This window comes from Gadus morhua, chromosome 2 (assembly GCF_902167405.1).
Source record: "Gadus morhua chromosome 2, gadMor3.0, whole genome shotgun sequence".
NCBI lineage: Eukaryota > Metazoa > Chordata > Actinopteri > Gadiformes > Gadidae > Gadus > Gadus morhua.
Window position 1 is genome coordinate 14,863,777 of NC_044049.1, and position 15,683 is coordinate 14,879,459.

General features: G+C 41.2%; 1 long non-coding RNA gene across 1 annotated transcript; it reads right to left on the bottom strand.

Annotated features, from left to right (window-relative positions):
- Nucleotides 1-1,540: 1,540 nt before the first annotated feature.
- Nucleotides 1,541-9,602, bottom strand: LOC115557727 (uncharacterized). Its single transcript, XR_003979235.1, has 3 exons — nt 9,228-9,602; nt 6,579-6,711; nt 1,541-2,377 (listed from the first exon to the last, which is right to left on the bottom strand). It is a non-coding gene; the product is annotated as an uncharacterized LOC115557727 (long non-coding RNA).
- Nucleotides 9,603-15,683: the final 6,081 nt, after the last annotated feature.

A 15,683-nucleotide genomic window follows, 5' to 3' on the forward strand; every position in this document is an offset into this window, starting at 1 on the left:
CCAGTAGAGCTTGGCATTGATATAAATACTGACCAAGAGAAAAAAGGAAGATGGCCTATGAACACGTCATTACTACAAGATGAGAACTTTAAACAACTGTTGAAGGAGGATATTAAATCTTTTTTCGAAATTAATGCTGGCAGTACTAATACAAGAGCAATGGAATGGGAAGCATCTAAGGCTTATGTTAGAGGGAAAATGATAGCACATTCATCTAAAAAGAAAAAGGAGAATATAAAAAAGATAAAGGAATTGGAAATTGCGATAAAAAACCTGTAAATGGAACTATCAAAACAATATTCGGATAAGTTATATCAAGATATATGTAAGCTTAAGTTCCAGCTGCAGGAAATCTACAATAAAAAAGTTGAATATGCTTTATTTAGGCTTGGGACAACGTTCTATGAAGGAGGAGAGAAAACAGGCAAGTTACTGGCCAGGCAACTAAAGAAACAAGACTCATATAATGTGATACCAGCTATTCAGAAAGGCAATAGTACAGTCTCCTCAACAAAGGAAATAAATGATGTTTTACAACAGTATTATAAAGAATTATACACATGTGTATAATAAAAAAAAATACGCAACAAATGTGGAGTTCAGGACCATCTCCCATTTATTTGGAATTGGCCATTCCACTGCAATTACCATAGCCAATCATGTTGCTGGTGTCATTGTTACAAAGATGCAACCCCTGTACATCAGAATACCCTCTGAAACTGACTTGAAGGACATTATTAAGAGTTTCCGGGACTCGTGGGGTTTCCCACAATGTGGAGGGGCTATCGATGGCACTCATATTGGCATATTAGCCCCACCTAACAACTCTTCAGACTATTATAACCGCAAAGGTTTCTACTCAATCATCCTGCGAGGTGTGAAAGACCATAGACTTCGGTTCTGGGATATATCAATGTGGGCTGGCCCGGCAAAGTGCATGACGCCAGTGTGTTTGGTAATTCCTCATTTTATGAGCGTGGTCAGAGTGGTACACTGTTCCCTAACATCACTAAGAGCTTTCAAGGAGTGAACGTGCCAGTGGTGATGCTAGGAGATGCTGCCTATCCTCTTCTGCCATGGTTGATGAAGCCGTACCCTGAGAACCAGCAAAGTACCCCAGCCCAGCATGCCTTCAACTACCGTCTCAGCAGGGCACGGATGAATGTGGAGAGGGCATTTGGTCGTCTGAAGGGAAGATGGCGGTGCCTGATGAAGCGTTATGATTGTCGTATCGACATCAACATGGTCATCTCAGCGTGTTGCTTGCTTCACAATTTCTGTGAAGACAACAGTGAGGACGACGACACCAGTGAACAAGAGGACAGTGTGGGACCTGACTGCAATAACGTTTGTGCTAGTGCCACATCGAACACCACAAGAGATGCTTTGTGTTCCTATTTTACCTCTGTAGGACTTGACCCTTGAACTTTGTACTGCTGCTAAATTTTGTTATTAAATTTGTTATTCACAAAAAATGTGTAGAACTGCATGGTATATAACTGAGAAATTGTGCGACTTTAATGTGTTATGGGTTTCTATACATGAGGTTTATATATATTTTAGTACCTAAAAGTGAAAAATCTAGGGAAAAAGGTGGATGCTGTACCCTTTACCTTATCACCTAGGTCATAAAAAAAATAGGGCAGTTTTACAAATTACTGACCATAGATGAAATTGCAAAAAACGTTATTTACATATACATACAAAAGGTATCACTTTATTTTGATAGCTTGTTGAGTGGACTATCAAAATAAAGTGTTAAATACAAAACTATTGAATAAGAATAAGCAAACAATACAAACTCAAAATAAAAAGGCACTCTTAAAAATGTACAAGGTAAAGAATAAATCCTTCACAAACCTACACCTTAAGTTGTGCTGGTGTGGTAATGAAATTAAAGAGAAAATACAACACTAAATAAAATGCAAACAATAAAATAGAAAATACAACACTAAATAAAATGCAAACAATAAAATAGAAAGGCAGTCTTTAAGGTCTTGAGGGCTAAATGTGCAGGATGGTGAAGGGCTTTAAAGGTTGTGATAGATGGGTGACGGTCTACATGGCAAAGTGTCATTGTGACTGGAGGCGTGCATCGTGGTTAGATGGGGGTGTGAGGGCCTGATGGCAGCATACAGTTGTTGGAACATGTTCCTGTTCTCCTGCTGTCGGCGCTCTTCCATCGCACCGAACATCACCATCTCGCGCCTGTGCCGCAGCTCCTCCGCCTCCATGTGCTCTGCATGCTGCTGCCCTTGGAGGTCGAGGAAGGCTCCCATGATGTCACTGGTGGCATCACTGCGTGCAGTGTTCCTCCTCCTCCTCCTCTTCCCGTTAGAGGTTGGAAGGCTTGTCACAGGGGTCACCCTGGTTTCCTCTTCTTGGCAAAGTGAGGAGTAGGGGTGGGAATTGATAAGTTTTTATCAATATCAATGCCATTGTCGATTCTGCCTATCGATCCAATTCCTTACCGATTCCTGAGTAGTTCATTGAGTGGCAACAAAAGAGTTCTACAGTCTTCTGCACCAAAATTAACCATTTTATTTTCTACATACTAACACAAGAACAAGAAACAAGAAAATATAGTGTAAATAAGTTAGACTGACAATAAATAAGTAATAAAAAAAATAGGAAGACACTTAATTGATTTAACACTAATCATCATCATCATCATCATTTTTTCCCGCTCGGCGCATTTCATGGCCTTGGGGCGCTTCTGCTGGGGAGTTGGAAGTCTCTGTTCCAGCATCAGCAGGATGTCTGGATTCGACATCACATTGCGACATCAGTCAGGGTTAGGTGCTTGGTCAAAGACACCTCGACACTCTGCTTGGTGAAGCCGGGGATCGAACCAACAACCTTCAGGATACCTTTTATATACATATTTTAGATGTAATAACTGTAAGCTTAACCAAGATTAAACCAAACGTCATTAAATTATAGTTTAACACTTTTCTAGGAAGGGTTATAAAAAGTAAACAAAATAGTGAACATACGTACATCCCCTTTAATTAAATAGGCATGAAATGTATGCCTTCAACATCTTTTAGATTTTTTTTTTTACTGAGCGTCAACAATTCTTATGCAAGAATATAAGCATGTCTGCCTTTTCTGGGAGTGAAAGGGGTAACTTGAGCCGATGTCGAGGGGCCAGCTGCCTGAGAGCGATCATCTAAAATGCATGAAATTTGTATAAATCGGCATTATTAATAAAAACTACGACACTACTACTATAAAAACTGCAGTTGCAAGGCGACAGTGGGCTGCTAATGCAGGATATGTAATGTGAACGTTACCGTTGTCAACGGAGGTCACTGTGGAGCTTGTTTGACTCGTATGCAGGCTTTTGAACACATGGCATTCTTGGGACTTAATTACATGCTTGGTAGAGGAATGCTTTAGCATGTTGCTGGTGTTTGCACCCTTACACGAAATGATAGCATTGCACTGATTACATACGGCAGAATTTTCATTGCGTTTGGTGAAATGGAGCCAGACTTGCGATCGCTTCCTACTCTCCACGATGCTGCCTTGTTGTTCGAAGGTTGTCGGCGCACGCAGGGTCGTCGCAAAATTTTTGCGTAAACCGGAAAACGTGGTGCGGAATCGTTAAGAAGAATCGATAACGTTGGAGGCGTACGATTCAGATGGAATTGGTTAGTTGGAACCGGTTCTGAGTCGGAACCGGTTCTCGATTCCCACCCCTAGTGAGGAGTCTATCAAACCAAATGGGGGAACATTTGTAAAAATAAATATCAACATTGTTTGCAGAGGGTTGAACTATACTATTCACCGATTTTAAATGCATAGATGCAAACGCATGAACAGGTACTCAAGTGACCCTCTGGGGGAGTCTAGGGGCATACTCCCCTGGTTGAACAATTTTATCTTTTTAAATGTAGGGTGAGTTGCGCTAATGGCGGATATTTTGTCCTACAACTTATCTAAGATATTTACATATGAAGCCAATACATTTGACCCATACATGATACCATTCTGAAATCCCCAAGATGCTGGCTAACTAAAGCGAAAATAAATAATTCTAATATCATACTCGGAGAAGAAATTGCATATATATTAGTGGTCCATGCGCAAAATAGCTCAAGAAGTTAACAGTCTGCCGTTACTCACCGCTCAATGGAGTTTCTGGCCTGTTGTCCTCCGTCGGGCATGGCAAGTTGCGAAACACCGGAGCCGACTCCGAAACTGTTGGCTCGCTGCTAGGTTTCAGGCCAATTATCTGGTCGACAGCGTCGTACCAGTGGAAACTGTCCTTTTCCTCAGATGAGGAGCCTGACCTGCGTAGTGCGTCCCGCACTTTCAGGTATTGGAACCGCAGCTTTTTTACTTTGTCCCGACACTGGGCCATTGTTCGGTTGTGACCTCGACTTTGCATATGGTCGCGGATTCTCCCAAATACTTCTGAATTCTTGTGGGTCTTCTCCAACTGTGCCTGAATAGCATCCTCTGCCCAAAAGGCTATCAGACACTCGACTTCTATATGGGACCAACGTGAACCAACAGTTGAACCGCTTGATGCCATGTTTACCGTTTAATGGGAAAGAAGGCTCGTCGCCTTTATTATGTCCATGGTCGTCGCATGGACTATACGTCATCCAGCTCAGGTTGCGTAGCCGTGCGTGTGCGCATTTCGGCTCATTAGCATCTGTACCATAGCGGCCCGTGCCGTAGCAGCACACCTCTCCCAAGTGGCCGAATTGACCCGGCCTGGCCAGACTGGCCACACTCACACTGGCAGATTTGAGCCAGTTAGGTGTGAAAACGGCCACGGCCAGATGGCCTAGTGTGAGTGCACCCTGAGTGACCTTCTTCAAAACAGAAGAGCTCATCTCACAAGTCAGACCCAGGCTTCATTACCGAAAGCGTGCAGGCTGATACAGAGCTGACCAAATTCCTCCAAGAAGATGAACTTTTGATGCAGCTTGTGATCCCTTAATGTGGTGGCATGACAATCATGATTTGCCTATGACCTGTTGAGGCATCTGCTTTCAGTCATGTTTTTTGTTGTTCGTTTGCACAAAGGTCCTAACTGACAGTTTTGCCTGCATGTCTGAGCCTAATATTCATTATTTTTTGAAGTGCAATCTTGTTTACATCCTTTTTATTTAGTGTTTCAATTATATTTATTGATTTTGGTTCTGTTTGGTTTTTATTCAAGAGCAATTTTTGTTAAAATAGATTTTATTTATTGTTTTTGGTTGTTTTGTTAATTTATTCTGGATATTTTAAATGTTTTCCAGACTCCAGTTCCAGTGTTCTCTAAAAATAAAAGTTTATTGATCTTCGAAAGGGTGTAGGTGCATTATTATGCCATTATGTTCTCTGAAAGTGATCGCCTTGGTGTGCGGAAAAAAATATTGGAGGATGCGTTTGACGTTGACGCAAGCTGCTAACAGCCAAAAAAAAAAAAAAAAAAAAAGTATATTAGTTGAAAAACTGCAATATTATCGCTTATCGCAATCATTTCTGGGGCAATTAATCGCCCAGCAAATTTTTTTATCGTGACAGGCCTCAAGTGTTTCTTTTTTTGTTCAATAGGTAGAACTTTATCAATCCCCTGTAGGAGAAATTTGTTAATGTTTGACCCTATAAAACAATAATGGTAAATGGTGTGAACGACCCAGAGAAACGCAACGCAAATTCAATGTGAACATGTATGAGGCTTTAATAAAATCCCGGACGATTTTCAAATTCCGCCACAATTTTTGTCTCAAAAAGAGGGCATGTCCGGGCAAAAGAGGACGTCTGGTTACCCTACGTTAGGGCTGGGCGATATATCGAATATATGCGATGCATCGCGAGATGTTCTCCAGGGGATGTATAAAATGCCCCTGTCGCGAACATCGAATACAAATTGGCACGCAATGTTTCTTTTTGCCGCCGCCGGCATACTCGTGCTTTCACGCGACGGGGCGACAAGATCTCATACAAAGTGAACGTAGAGACGCGTATCGGGCAAATGTTTTATTCGCGCCACACTTTCGCCATGCACAGGCGAGCGCGTTCAACAGGATTTGTGGCGCGACAAATTCGCTCGAGTTGAAATATTTCAACTTTGATGCGAATTTCGCGTGATGACAGCCAATCAGCGTTCAACAGCGTGGCCACTGAGTGACATGTGTAACGTAACAGCCAACCAGCGTTCAACCGTCATACTCTGTGCAGTGCAGTCCGAGGTGAAGTGCAGCATGGAGGAGAAATGGATTGTTGCCGTTTGAAATTGCAAATTGGTGGGAGCTATCCTGGTAATTTCTCTGCGGGAGAAATACGAAGTGTGGCGTGTGAGCGTGTGCATGGGTTGAATTACGGTTAACTTGATTACCCAGCTTTTGCCTACTTAAAGGCCGTGTTGCAGGGTTTATTTTCCAACGAATTTGTGCAAATTGCTTGCTGGTAATAAAGATTTAAACTGTTATCCATTGTATTTAAGGTTGTGAGGTATCTCAAAACGGAATGCAATATATTCCACATTATTTACAATATGTGAAATATGAAACTAGAAATGAAAAGTGTACATTAGAAGGGCATTTTGAGACGTGCACCGGCTTCTCACTCACCAGCTTTTCATTCGGAGTCTCTCGGGAGCAGCACCATCGACGTGCAGTGGGGGTTTAAGAGTGGGGACTCTCCGGAAATCGATAACAACCTCCTTGGTCTTGGGTTTGGGATGGATGGTTGATCACAATTGCTCTGCAAAGTATATAGGATGAGAAGGAGGCCCCCAGGTTCGAGTGTTAAAACATTTGGAAATAAAAAAGGACAATGTTTTACGGCAGGTGCATGCTCTTAAAAAGGGGCCTTCCGTCACTTAACATGACAAAAACTTTGAGCAAGGCCTAGCATAGCGCAGTGTTTACCTACGTCATCATAAACTTCGAACCCGTTCACATTGCTAGCTACGCCGGTTGAATGAAAAAATAAACACGGTAAGAAAAATAGTTGATTTTCCATCTATAATATACATAGACTAGCCTATATATGTTTAGATAGGGCCAGAGGTGTCAAGTAACGAAGTACAAATACTTTGTTACCTTACATAAGTAGAAATTTTGGGTATCTATACTTTAGTGGAGTAATTATTTTTCAGCCTACTTTTTACTTCTACTTCTTACATTTTCACACACTTGTCTGTACTTTCTATAGGGCCCTATGATTTCCGCGATAACGAAAACGCGGACAGAATCACGGAATCTGACAATAAAAACGGAATCTACAGATTTTTTTTTTTATTATACAGGAAAGTATTAAAAGTAACAAAGTTACAATTTACAACGGGCCTGTCTCAGTAAAATAACGGATTTCCAGCAGGTTCCTGTTCTGCAGCACATATAACAGGGACAAGGCATATCACACGTCACATTTACAATATGCAGCGAAATTCGCCAATATTTTGGTGAAATTCAGTTTCGAGGGAAAAGGGAAACAACACAGGTGACAATAACGTCACTGAATGTTTAGCAGTCACTCCCACAACAATGTTAAAAAAAAATCCCCGGTCCACCACTCCAGCCTAGGTGGCGGGAATGCAAACAATAGATCCCGCTCCCGCTCCTAACAAGAAGCCGAAGAAGAAGTTGAAGCGCCCGCGGCTGACTGCTGAATGCCCAAATCTTAAAAAAAGCTTCGTAATTCGGTTCTAACCCCCAAATTCAAAGCCGAACAATATCCAAAGCACTTCTATCAATCAGGTGACCAGCTGTTTTGCAGAGTATGTCAACATGCTATTGATTGGAAACGCAAAGATACGTGCGATCACCACTTGAAGTCCAAAATCCATATAAAAAACAATGAACGCCGTAGCCAGGGCACGCCCCTTCAAACCACAATGAGTTTATAAAAAGAGTTTACAAGTACTTTATTATTTATTTCATGTTTTTATTTGAAGCACTAAAAACAGTGCAATGTTTTAATAAATGTAGTCTTCTATCTGATTAAATTGTAAGAATTGTATTCGTTCGCACTCATTTGACACTCGTTCTGATGATTTAAATAGCTTTAAGTGTAAAAACGGAATTGATGAAAATTATAACGGAAAAAACGGAATTTGGATAAAAATAAAACGGAATTTGGAAAAAAATAACGGAATTCATAGGGCCCTAGGCCTAAAAAAAAAAAAAATGTTTTAAGTTATTTTATGAGCTTTAAAAAAAAAAAAAAAAAAAGACTTTTTTTTCTGACGCAAACTATAATTACGTTTTGGTACAGCACCTCTTCATTCTGTACAAGGATGAGCGAATTTTCTCGTTTTTTAATTAAAACAACCTACCTATCATTCGCTGCCGCTGGAAAAAATCAAATAAATTCCCTACCTACCCATGACCTCAACTGACAACAGGAACCAAACTTAATTTTTTATCGGCCCTATTTATACTCCTTACTTTTAAAAAATGGCCTCGTTACTCCTATTTAATTTCGGCTTGTTTTTATTCCGCCGGCGTGCAAAAAAAACAAACAAAAAAACCTATCCAGATAATTCGCGCAAGTGAATTTGATTGGCTGGATGAGAATAGAAATATACCATTCTGACACCCTATTGGTTTATACGCGATCAATGGCACCTGCACATGACCAGAGCCCGTCTACATTCTCTCACATGACATAAATCGCGCCACATTCCAGCTACGAAATAGCAGACGTAGATGAGCGAAATGTCCCAACCAAGCACCAGTGAGGAGGTTGGTAGCCAAGAAGACCAGCCAACCCTTCTACATCCCTGGCCATACCTGGAAGAATTTTTTGAAATGTTTGGATGCAAAAACAACTCATTTCGAATGCGCTGCAAGCTCTGAAACATATTTTCTGGATGGCGTACGCTAAACACAATTTAAGGATGACTCTGGCTAAGATGCCAAGAGGCCGATTAGTATATTAATGTAACTATACTGGTAATGAGCATTAATTTCCCATGCATTGAATTTAAACTGTCTCTATAGACCTTATTCAAGATGAAAAAATACAATCAACATGAAAAAACATTGGAAAGACAAGATTTGAGAAAAAATACAATCAACATGAAAAAACATTGGAAAGACAAGATCTTTTCCCCTTTCTTTAGATTGACTCATGAACACATGAAAAACACAACTTATAACCCTAAATACTAATACCCCGGGGTTTTTGAAAGGTTCAGTTACTGGTACCAGTGTTGGCGCGCTTGTTGGAGCTCATACAGAAATCCTCTTCAAAAGAAAAGTCCATATACTCACACCCGAATCAGGACAAAAGGACACGGTAAACTCCTTGAAAAGCAACCTCTTCCAAGAGGCAGCAACACGATCAGGAACCCGTCTCGATGCTCGGTCCAACACCAACTCCTCGGCAGCAGCACGTGGCAAAGTCCGTCCTTGTCCTGGCCTCTCCCGCACACGCAGTTATGCTAACCGCTAGCAAAACAGTCCCGTCCTCGTTGTCAGCCCCTTAGCAAAAAGCCGCACTTCTAAAGCACGCTCGATTACACTTTTAACAAAATAAACAAACACTCACACAAACGCCCGGTTGCAAACGGTAAATAGCATAACTGTCCTTCAAGTTAACTAAGTTTTCTCGACATAACATAGTCTCTTCAGCTTCTTCTCACAGCTTCTTTTCTCTCATTCCCGGACTTTTTTGTTATACCCCGCCCCTCCGACAATCCGACAGGTTAATCCCCAACGACAGGTAAAATGATTGACACCTGCCTAAACAAATCCAAAACCATAAAAATAAACTGAGGCGTTCAAGGGCTCTTTGAAACATAGGACGTTTATATTTAACACAAACTTCCCCAAATTAACCAGATACATGTCTACAGTATCATTACAACTTCAGGCCCACATTAGGGACAATTTAGCATAAATTGTACATGTAGGAAAACCCCATTTAATCTAATTAGAAGGGCGCTACACTCTCCCCCCACCAAAGATGGTCATGCCTCATGACATGTAATAAAAAGATCACATCTGTTCTTTGACAGATTACTTGAAGACTTCCAACCATTCACATTTAACTTATCCACTTGTAAAAAGTGTTTATGTATCTTACAATAGGAGGTAAAGGTGAACAACATTTCACGTCATTAACCGTTGCTAAGGCAGCACTGTGTGTTTTAACTGCTACTGAGGTTAGGCTGCCCAACGAGTCATAGGTCAGTCTGGTTGGTGCTTTTCTCTGTCTTTGAGGTCTTGTTGACTCGTCTGCGTTTTCTGTTACACTGTCTCTTCTCTCAGTTGCTTTATCTGAACTTTCAGCAGCTCTTCCTTGTTCCGAGCAGTCTCTCTTAGGAATGCGCGTTATAAACGATACACGATATAAACGATAAAAAATGGCCTACGATAGAGATTTTAGTTATATTGCCCTATCGCGATAATGTATGTTTGACGCGATCTATCCATGCCCCGCGAAATATAAAGAGCCACGAGCTGCAACCGTCTGCAACGCATCATCCGCGACCCGCGAAATTTAAAAAGAGCCACGAGCTGCAACCAGCTGCATTGCATCATCCGTGACCCGCCAAAACTAAAGAGCCACGAGCTGCAACCGGCTGCAACGCATCATCCGCGACCCTCGAAATTGAAAGAGCCACGAGCTGCAACCGTCTGCAACGCATCATCCGCGACCCGCAAAATTTAAAGAGCCATGAGCTGCAACCGGCTTCAACGCATCATCGTCATCTAAGTAAATATGGCTGAAAGCGAAACGGAGGTGCTGGTGATTGCACTCATTTCATGTTCATTTCAAAATTGTATGCGTTCATTTTGCACTTTTATGTTTTAATATCAAGTATCTGTGCACACACTTGGAAGATTTTTCTTTATTTAAAATAGCCATGCCTAATACTGGACGTATTTCCCTAATTCACAGTATCCGTTTCTTTATTAGCAAGACACCACCAGTTTTAATTTCATTAAGAGAAGTATACGTCATTAAAAAGGAGGTTTTTTCCTTTGTTAAAGTCTCTGCAGCTACTCTCCTCTTCTGCTGCATTTACCTCAGCTGTTTCCTCTTCCATTTCTGAACTATCTTTGAAGGCAGCTAGGCCCAAATCAAGACTGGAAGGCTCTGACTGCTCATCATTGCAGGGCCTGGTTCCTGTGACACTTGTGGTTGATGATAGTCATACCATATCCCCACTTCATCATCTTCTGAATCAGAGACAGACTCCGTCTTGCCGTTCTGCTTAGGAGTTTTTAAGCAACAGGGGTCACAATTGTCAGTTGTCTTTGCTTTGAGCGGTTTGCTGGATCTCCTTTTAGGTTTGAGTGCCTCCTTGCACTTTTCAGGCTGCAGGTTCACCTCTTGTCCAATAGGCAGAATGTGATTTCTGTGCAGAACTTTCTCAGGACCGTTTCCAATTTCTGGCTTCAACCCGAACACTGGCAAATCAGGCATTTGACTCTCCACAAGGTAAGGAGTATCTTTCCATCGGTCAGCAAGCTTGTTCTTTCCTTGAAGCCCCAGATTTCTATCACCAGAGAGTAAAGGACAGAAGCGAACTCTTTGATCATAGCATTTCTTGCTGCCTTCATTTTTCTTCTCTGCCTTGCTGTCACTTGAGACTCCAAATGCAACGTCTACTGGCAACCTTGCTTCTCGTCCAAACATTAAAAGATATGGAGTGTGGCCGGTTGACTCATTGACCGTACAATTGTAGGCATGCACAAGATGACTGAGGTGTCGACTCCAATTACTTTTGTCTTGAGGATTGAGGGTTCCAAGCATGTTCAGTAGCGTTCTATTGAATCGCTCAGGCTGTGGGTCACCTTGAGGGTGGTATGGAGTAGTTCTGGATTTCTTAATGCCAAGCATGCTCATCAGTTGACTCTCAAAGTCTCTGCCTTGATCTGAATGCACTCTCTTTGGTAGACCATAGTGGACAAAGTACTGTGCCCACAGGACCTTAGCAACAGTTGAGGCCTTTTGATTCTTTGTTGCAAAAGCTTGAGCATATCGAGTGTAGTGATCTGTGACTACAAGCACATTGCAGATTTTTCTAGAATCGGGCTCAATCGAAAGAAAATCCATACAAACGAGGTCCATAGGTCCATCACTTTGCATATGTGACAACTCGGCAGCTCTCTTGGGCAGTGTCTTTCTTTGAATTCACCTGGGACAGTTTTTACAATACTTTTCAATCTGTACTTTCATGCAAGGCCAATTAAACCTCTCTCGTATCAGGCCATAGGTTTTGTCAAGCCTGAGGTGACTAGATTGATCATGCAAAGACTTGAGCACACCTTCTCTGAACTCTTCTGGGAGTAACATTTGTTGGCGAAATGGTTTGTTTGGTGGATTACTTTCTCTATACAACACAGAGTCTTTTAACTTTAGCTTTTCCCACTCTTTAAGCAGCAATGACACATCAGGATGTTTCCCTTTGTTAGCATTGTCAACACTGTTTTGCATTACAGCACGCCACACTTCTCCAATGCAGAGGTCTTTCTGCTGAGAATGTGAGATGTCTGCCGAGTTCATTTTGGGCAGCTATTGACTGCTCAAAAGAGACAAGTTGCAATAGGCTCTGGGTACAGCATATTTGGATGAGCCCATGAGATCTATAGCTCTGCGGTGGCGATGGCTGCTGAGGTGTACTCATTTCTAACATGTGACAGACAGCTTGGAATGTGGATGCAGGCAAGGTTTTGTCCTCATGAGAAGTATTGTCGTGTGCATGGGGTCGCCTTGATAATGCATCCGCATCAATGTTTTGTTTCCCAGGGCGATACTTCAGGCTGAAGTCATATGTTGACAGTTCCGCCAACCACCGATGCCCTGCTGCATCCAACTTTGCTGTAGTTGACACGTAATTTAACGGATTGTTGTCTGTATGGACCTCAAACTTCACTCCATAGAGATAATCATGTAGCTTGTTGGTGACAGCCCATTTCAACACCAAAAAATCGCGCTTATGAGTGGGATCATTTTTCTCTGCTGGTGCGAGACTTCTGCTGACAAAAGCAACTGGACGCAAACCCTTGCCTTGGTTCTGAGAGAGGACACCTCCCAAACCTTCTCTGCTTGCGTCAAAATTAGGGGTGGGAAAAATAATCGATTCTTCGATGCATCGCGTTTCTCGCTAGAACGATTCTGTCTCGATGCAGATAAATTAATAATCGTAATTAAAAAAAAATAATAATAATGTCTGGCTGTGAGTTTGCGCGCATGCTATGCGTAGGCTGAATCGCAATCGTGTCAAGACAAATCAGATTGGCCAATACACACTGCACTGCAAAAAAGGCCACTCCTAAAATAAGCAAAAAAATATTAATACAAGATATTTTTGCTTTGGAATAAGCAAAAATATCTGCCAATGGAACAAGTGAAAATTGTCTTAGTAAGATTTCTTGAAATAAGACATTATATTGAAGCCTAACAAGATAAGAGTGATCTTGAAATTAGCTGGGAAAACTCATTTTTAGCTATATTTTACTAGTATTGTGATGTTGTGTGTCTCATAATAAGCTTGTCATGCTCAAAAATAGTATTTTCCTCTAAAAAGCAGTATCTTTTTTTTGTCATCCTGTTTGTTTGAAGTGTATTTAACTAATTTTTAGTTAGATAATTGTAACACTGTTTTAGATTTAAGTCCACCAGCTACTTGAAATAAGATTAGAAAATGGCATTTTGAGACAAAATGTCTTGAAGTTAGCCTTCCTGACTCGTATAAGGCAGCGCTCTTATTATAAAAAGTAATTTACCATCCTGTCATCAAGTGTATTTACCTTATTTTAAGCTCTACAAAAGTAATACTGTTCTAGATTCAAGACATTCACCTACTAGATTCAAGACATTAACTATTTATTATAAGACAGAATAAATGAAAACTAGTCCTGCATTTAACCATTTTTTTTTTATTGAACATAAAAGGGAAACAGCTTAATTTCAACATTTTGGCTCACAGTATTTATGGAACTCCAACATGAAAACATGCAATGAACATGGACTGTGGCAACCTTGGCGGGAGAGAGGAAGTGCTATCCTGTACACCACATATCTGACCAGTGGTTTTATTGGCCAATAAAAGCTTCCCACTCAGCCATGCTCTTCTTGTAAGACGATGTGAGATCTCTGGATCCCCGTCTGGATGACCGAAAGCAGAGTGGCTACACACTTTGGATAAGTCAGGTGTAGGGTATAATAGTAGGCCATTAGGTATCAAGCACTCTCGGTAAGCTTGTCTTTTGGAAAGGTGGTTATTCCCACATCTCCTACCGCTAGGAGGCAGTTGGACGGACTGACAATCAGGACTGGGCAGGAGAGAGGCCGTTTTTTCAGGTATGAATTGGGGTCTTCCATTTCCTGTAACACATAACACAGACATCCTTCTGTCAGGATAATGCATTTTGGTCATTTGGAACAACCTAGGCTAGAAGGTCGTTTCCAAACACATAACTTTACAAAGTAAAATTCTGACAAAAGTTACACTACTGAGAGTATCCCCAATGCATTTATTGTTTATACGTCTAGCCTTCCAAAAGAAAGAAAAAACCAAGGCTAGGCTAGTCTTGCTTGGTTATCATTGGTGATAAAACCTGCTACCATGTAATGCACCAATTTTTGTACATACTGTGACATAGCCAAGACATCTACCCATTGAAAATCCTCTTTTTAAAACCAAACGTTTTCTGGTGTCTTTGAAGGCTTAGAACATACAGTATGGAATATGAAATACATTGGGAGTCATCAGAGGCAGCACCTTCAGTTACAATTTTTTCCGATACTGCAGTCAAAATGATCCTGCAACATTTCAGATAGCTCACCTCAAGGACATGCACCAGAGCCTCACTCGCATTTCGTACCCTTTTTGGAGGAGCAGACGTGGAGGGGAACAGTGATGGCAGCACACGTAGGATCTCAAGAGCCTGTTCAGCTGTACAGGAAAAAATTCATTACTTAAACACTTGGACAAAGTGCACAAGGTAAAATCTGATCAAAAGGTATACAACACACACTGCTGAAAAAATAAAAAACATTCAGCCATTAATGGGATAGCCGTCACGTCATAGTCGAAAAAGGACAAAACACTAGCTCATGTACTTGACAATTAACATGCCTGTAGGTCCACCGTAAACCCTAATCACTAATAACACCAAAACAGCATTCCCTACCTTTGTTCATTCCCATTGGGGGTTTCAACGCCTTTTTCCATACACCAAAAAACTGCACCTTCTGGCAGAAGTCATGCCATCTTCCTTTCAGTTCATTGATGAAGTTGGTATTATCCTTATCCAGAATGCGTTGAAGCTCCTCCATCACCTATGAAATATATAAATAGACCAATTCAGATATTTGAATATATCATTTAAGAGGAAATTGTTTTTTTAAACATTGTGTGTGATACCATGGTTTTAATCATGCAGTCAATAATGACTTACATGTCCAATGTCCTTGAAACATGGATATGCACCTTCTCGTGTCTGTCCTCCTCGCGAATGGTATTTGAGTCAATGAATGCTCTCCTGGCTACAAATTCCAAATCCAAGAGATAAGAGACATCCTGGTGGTTTGGATTTTTTCTTTTATACAAAGTTTGTAGGGTCTTGTAGTGCTTGGCCAAGGTCGCTGGACTGTAGGAGTCTGGACTGTCAACATCTGCAGACTTGTTAGCTGTAAGAATTAAAAAGCTGTAAAAAAACGAATTAATATGCCTCAGTTTAAAAAAAGTTCATCTCATGTTATTGCATGAC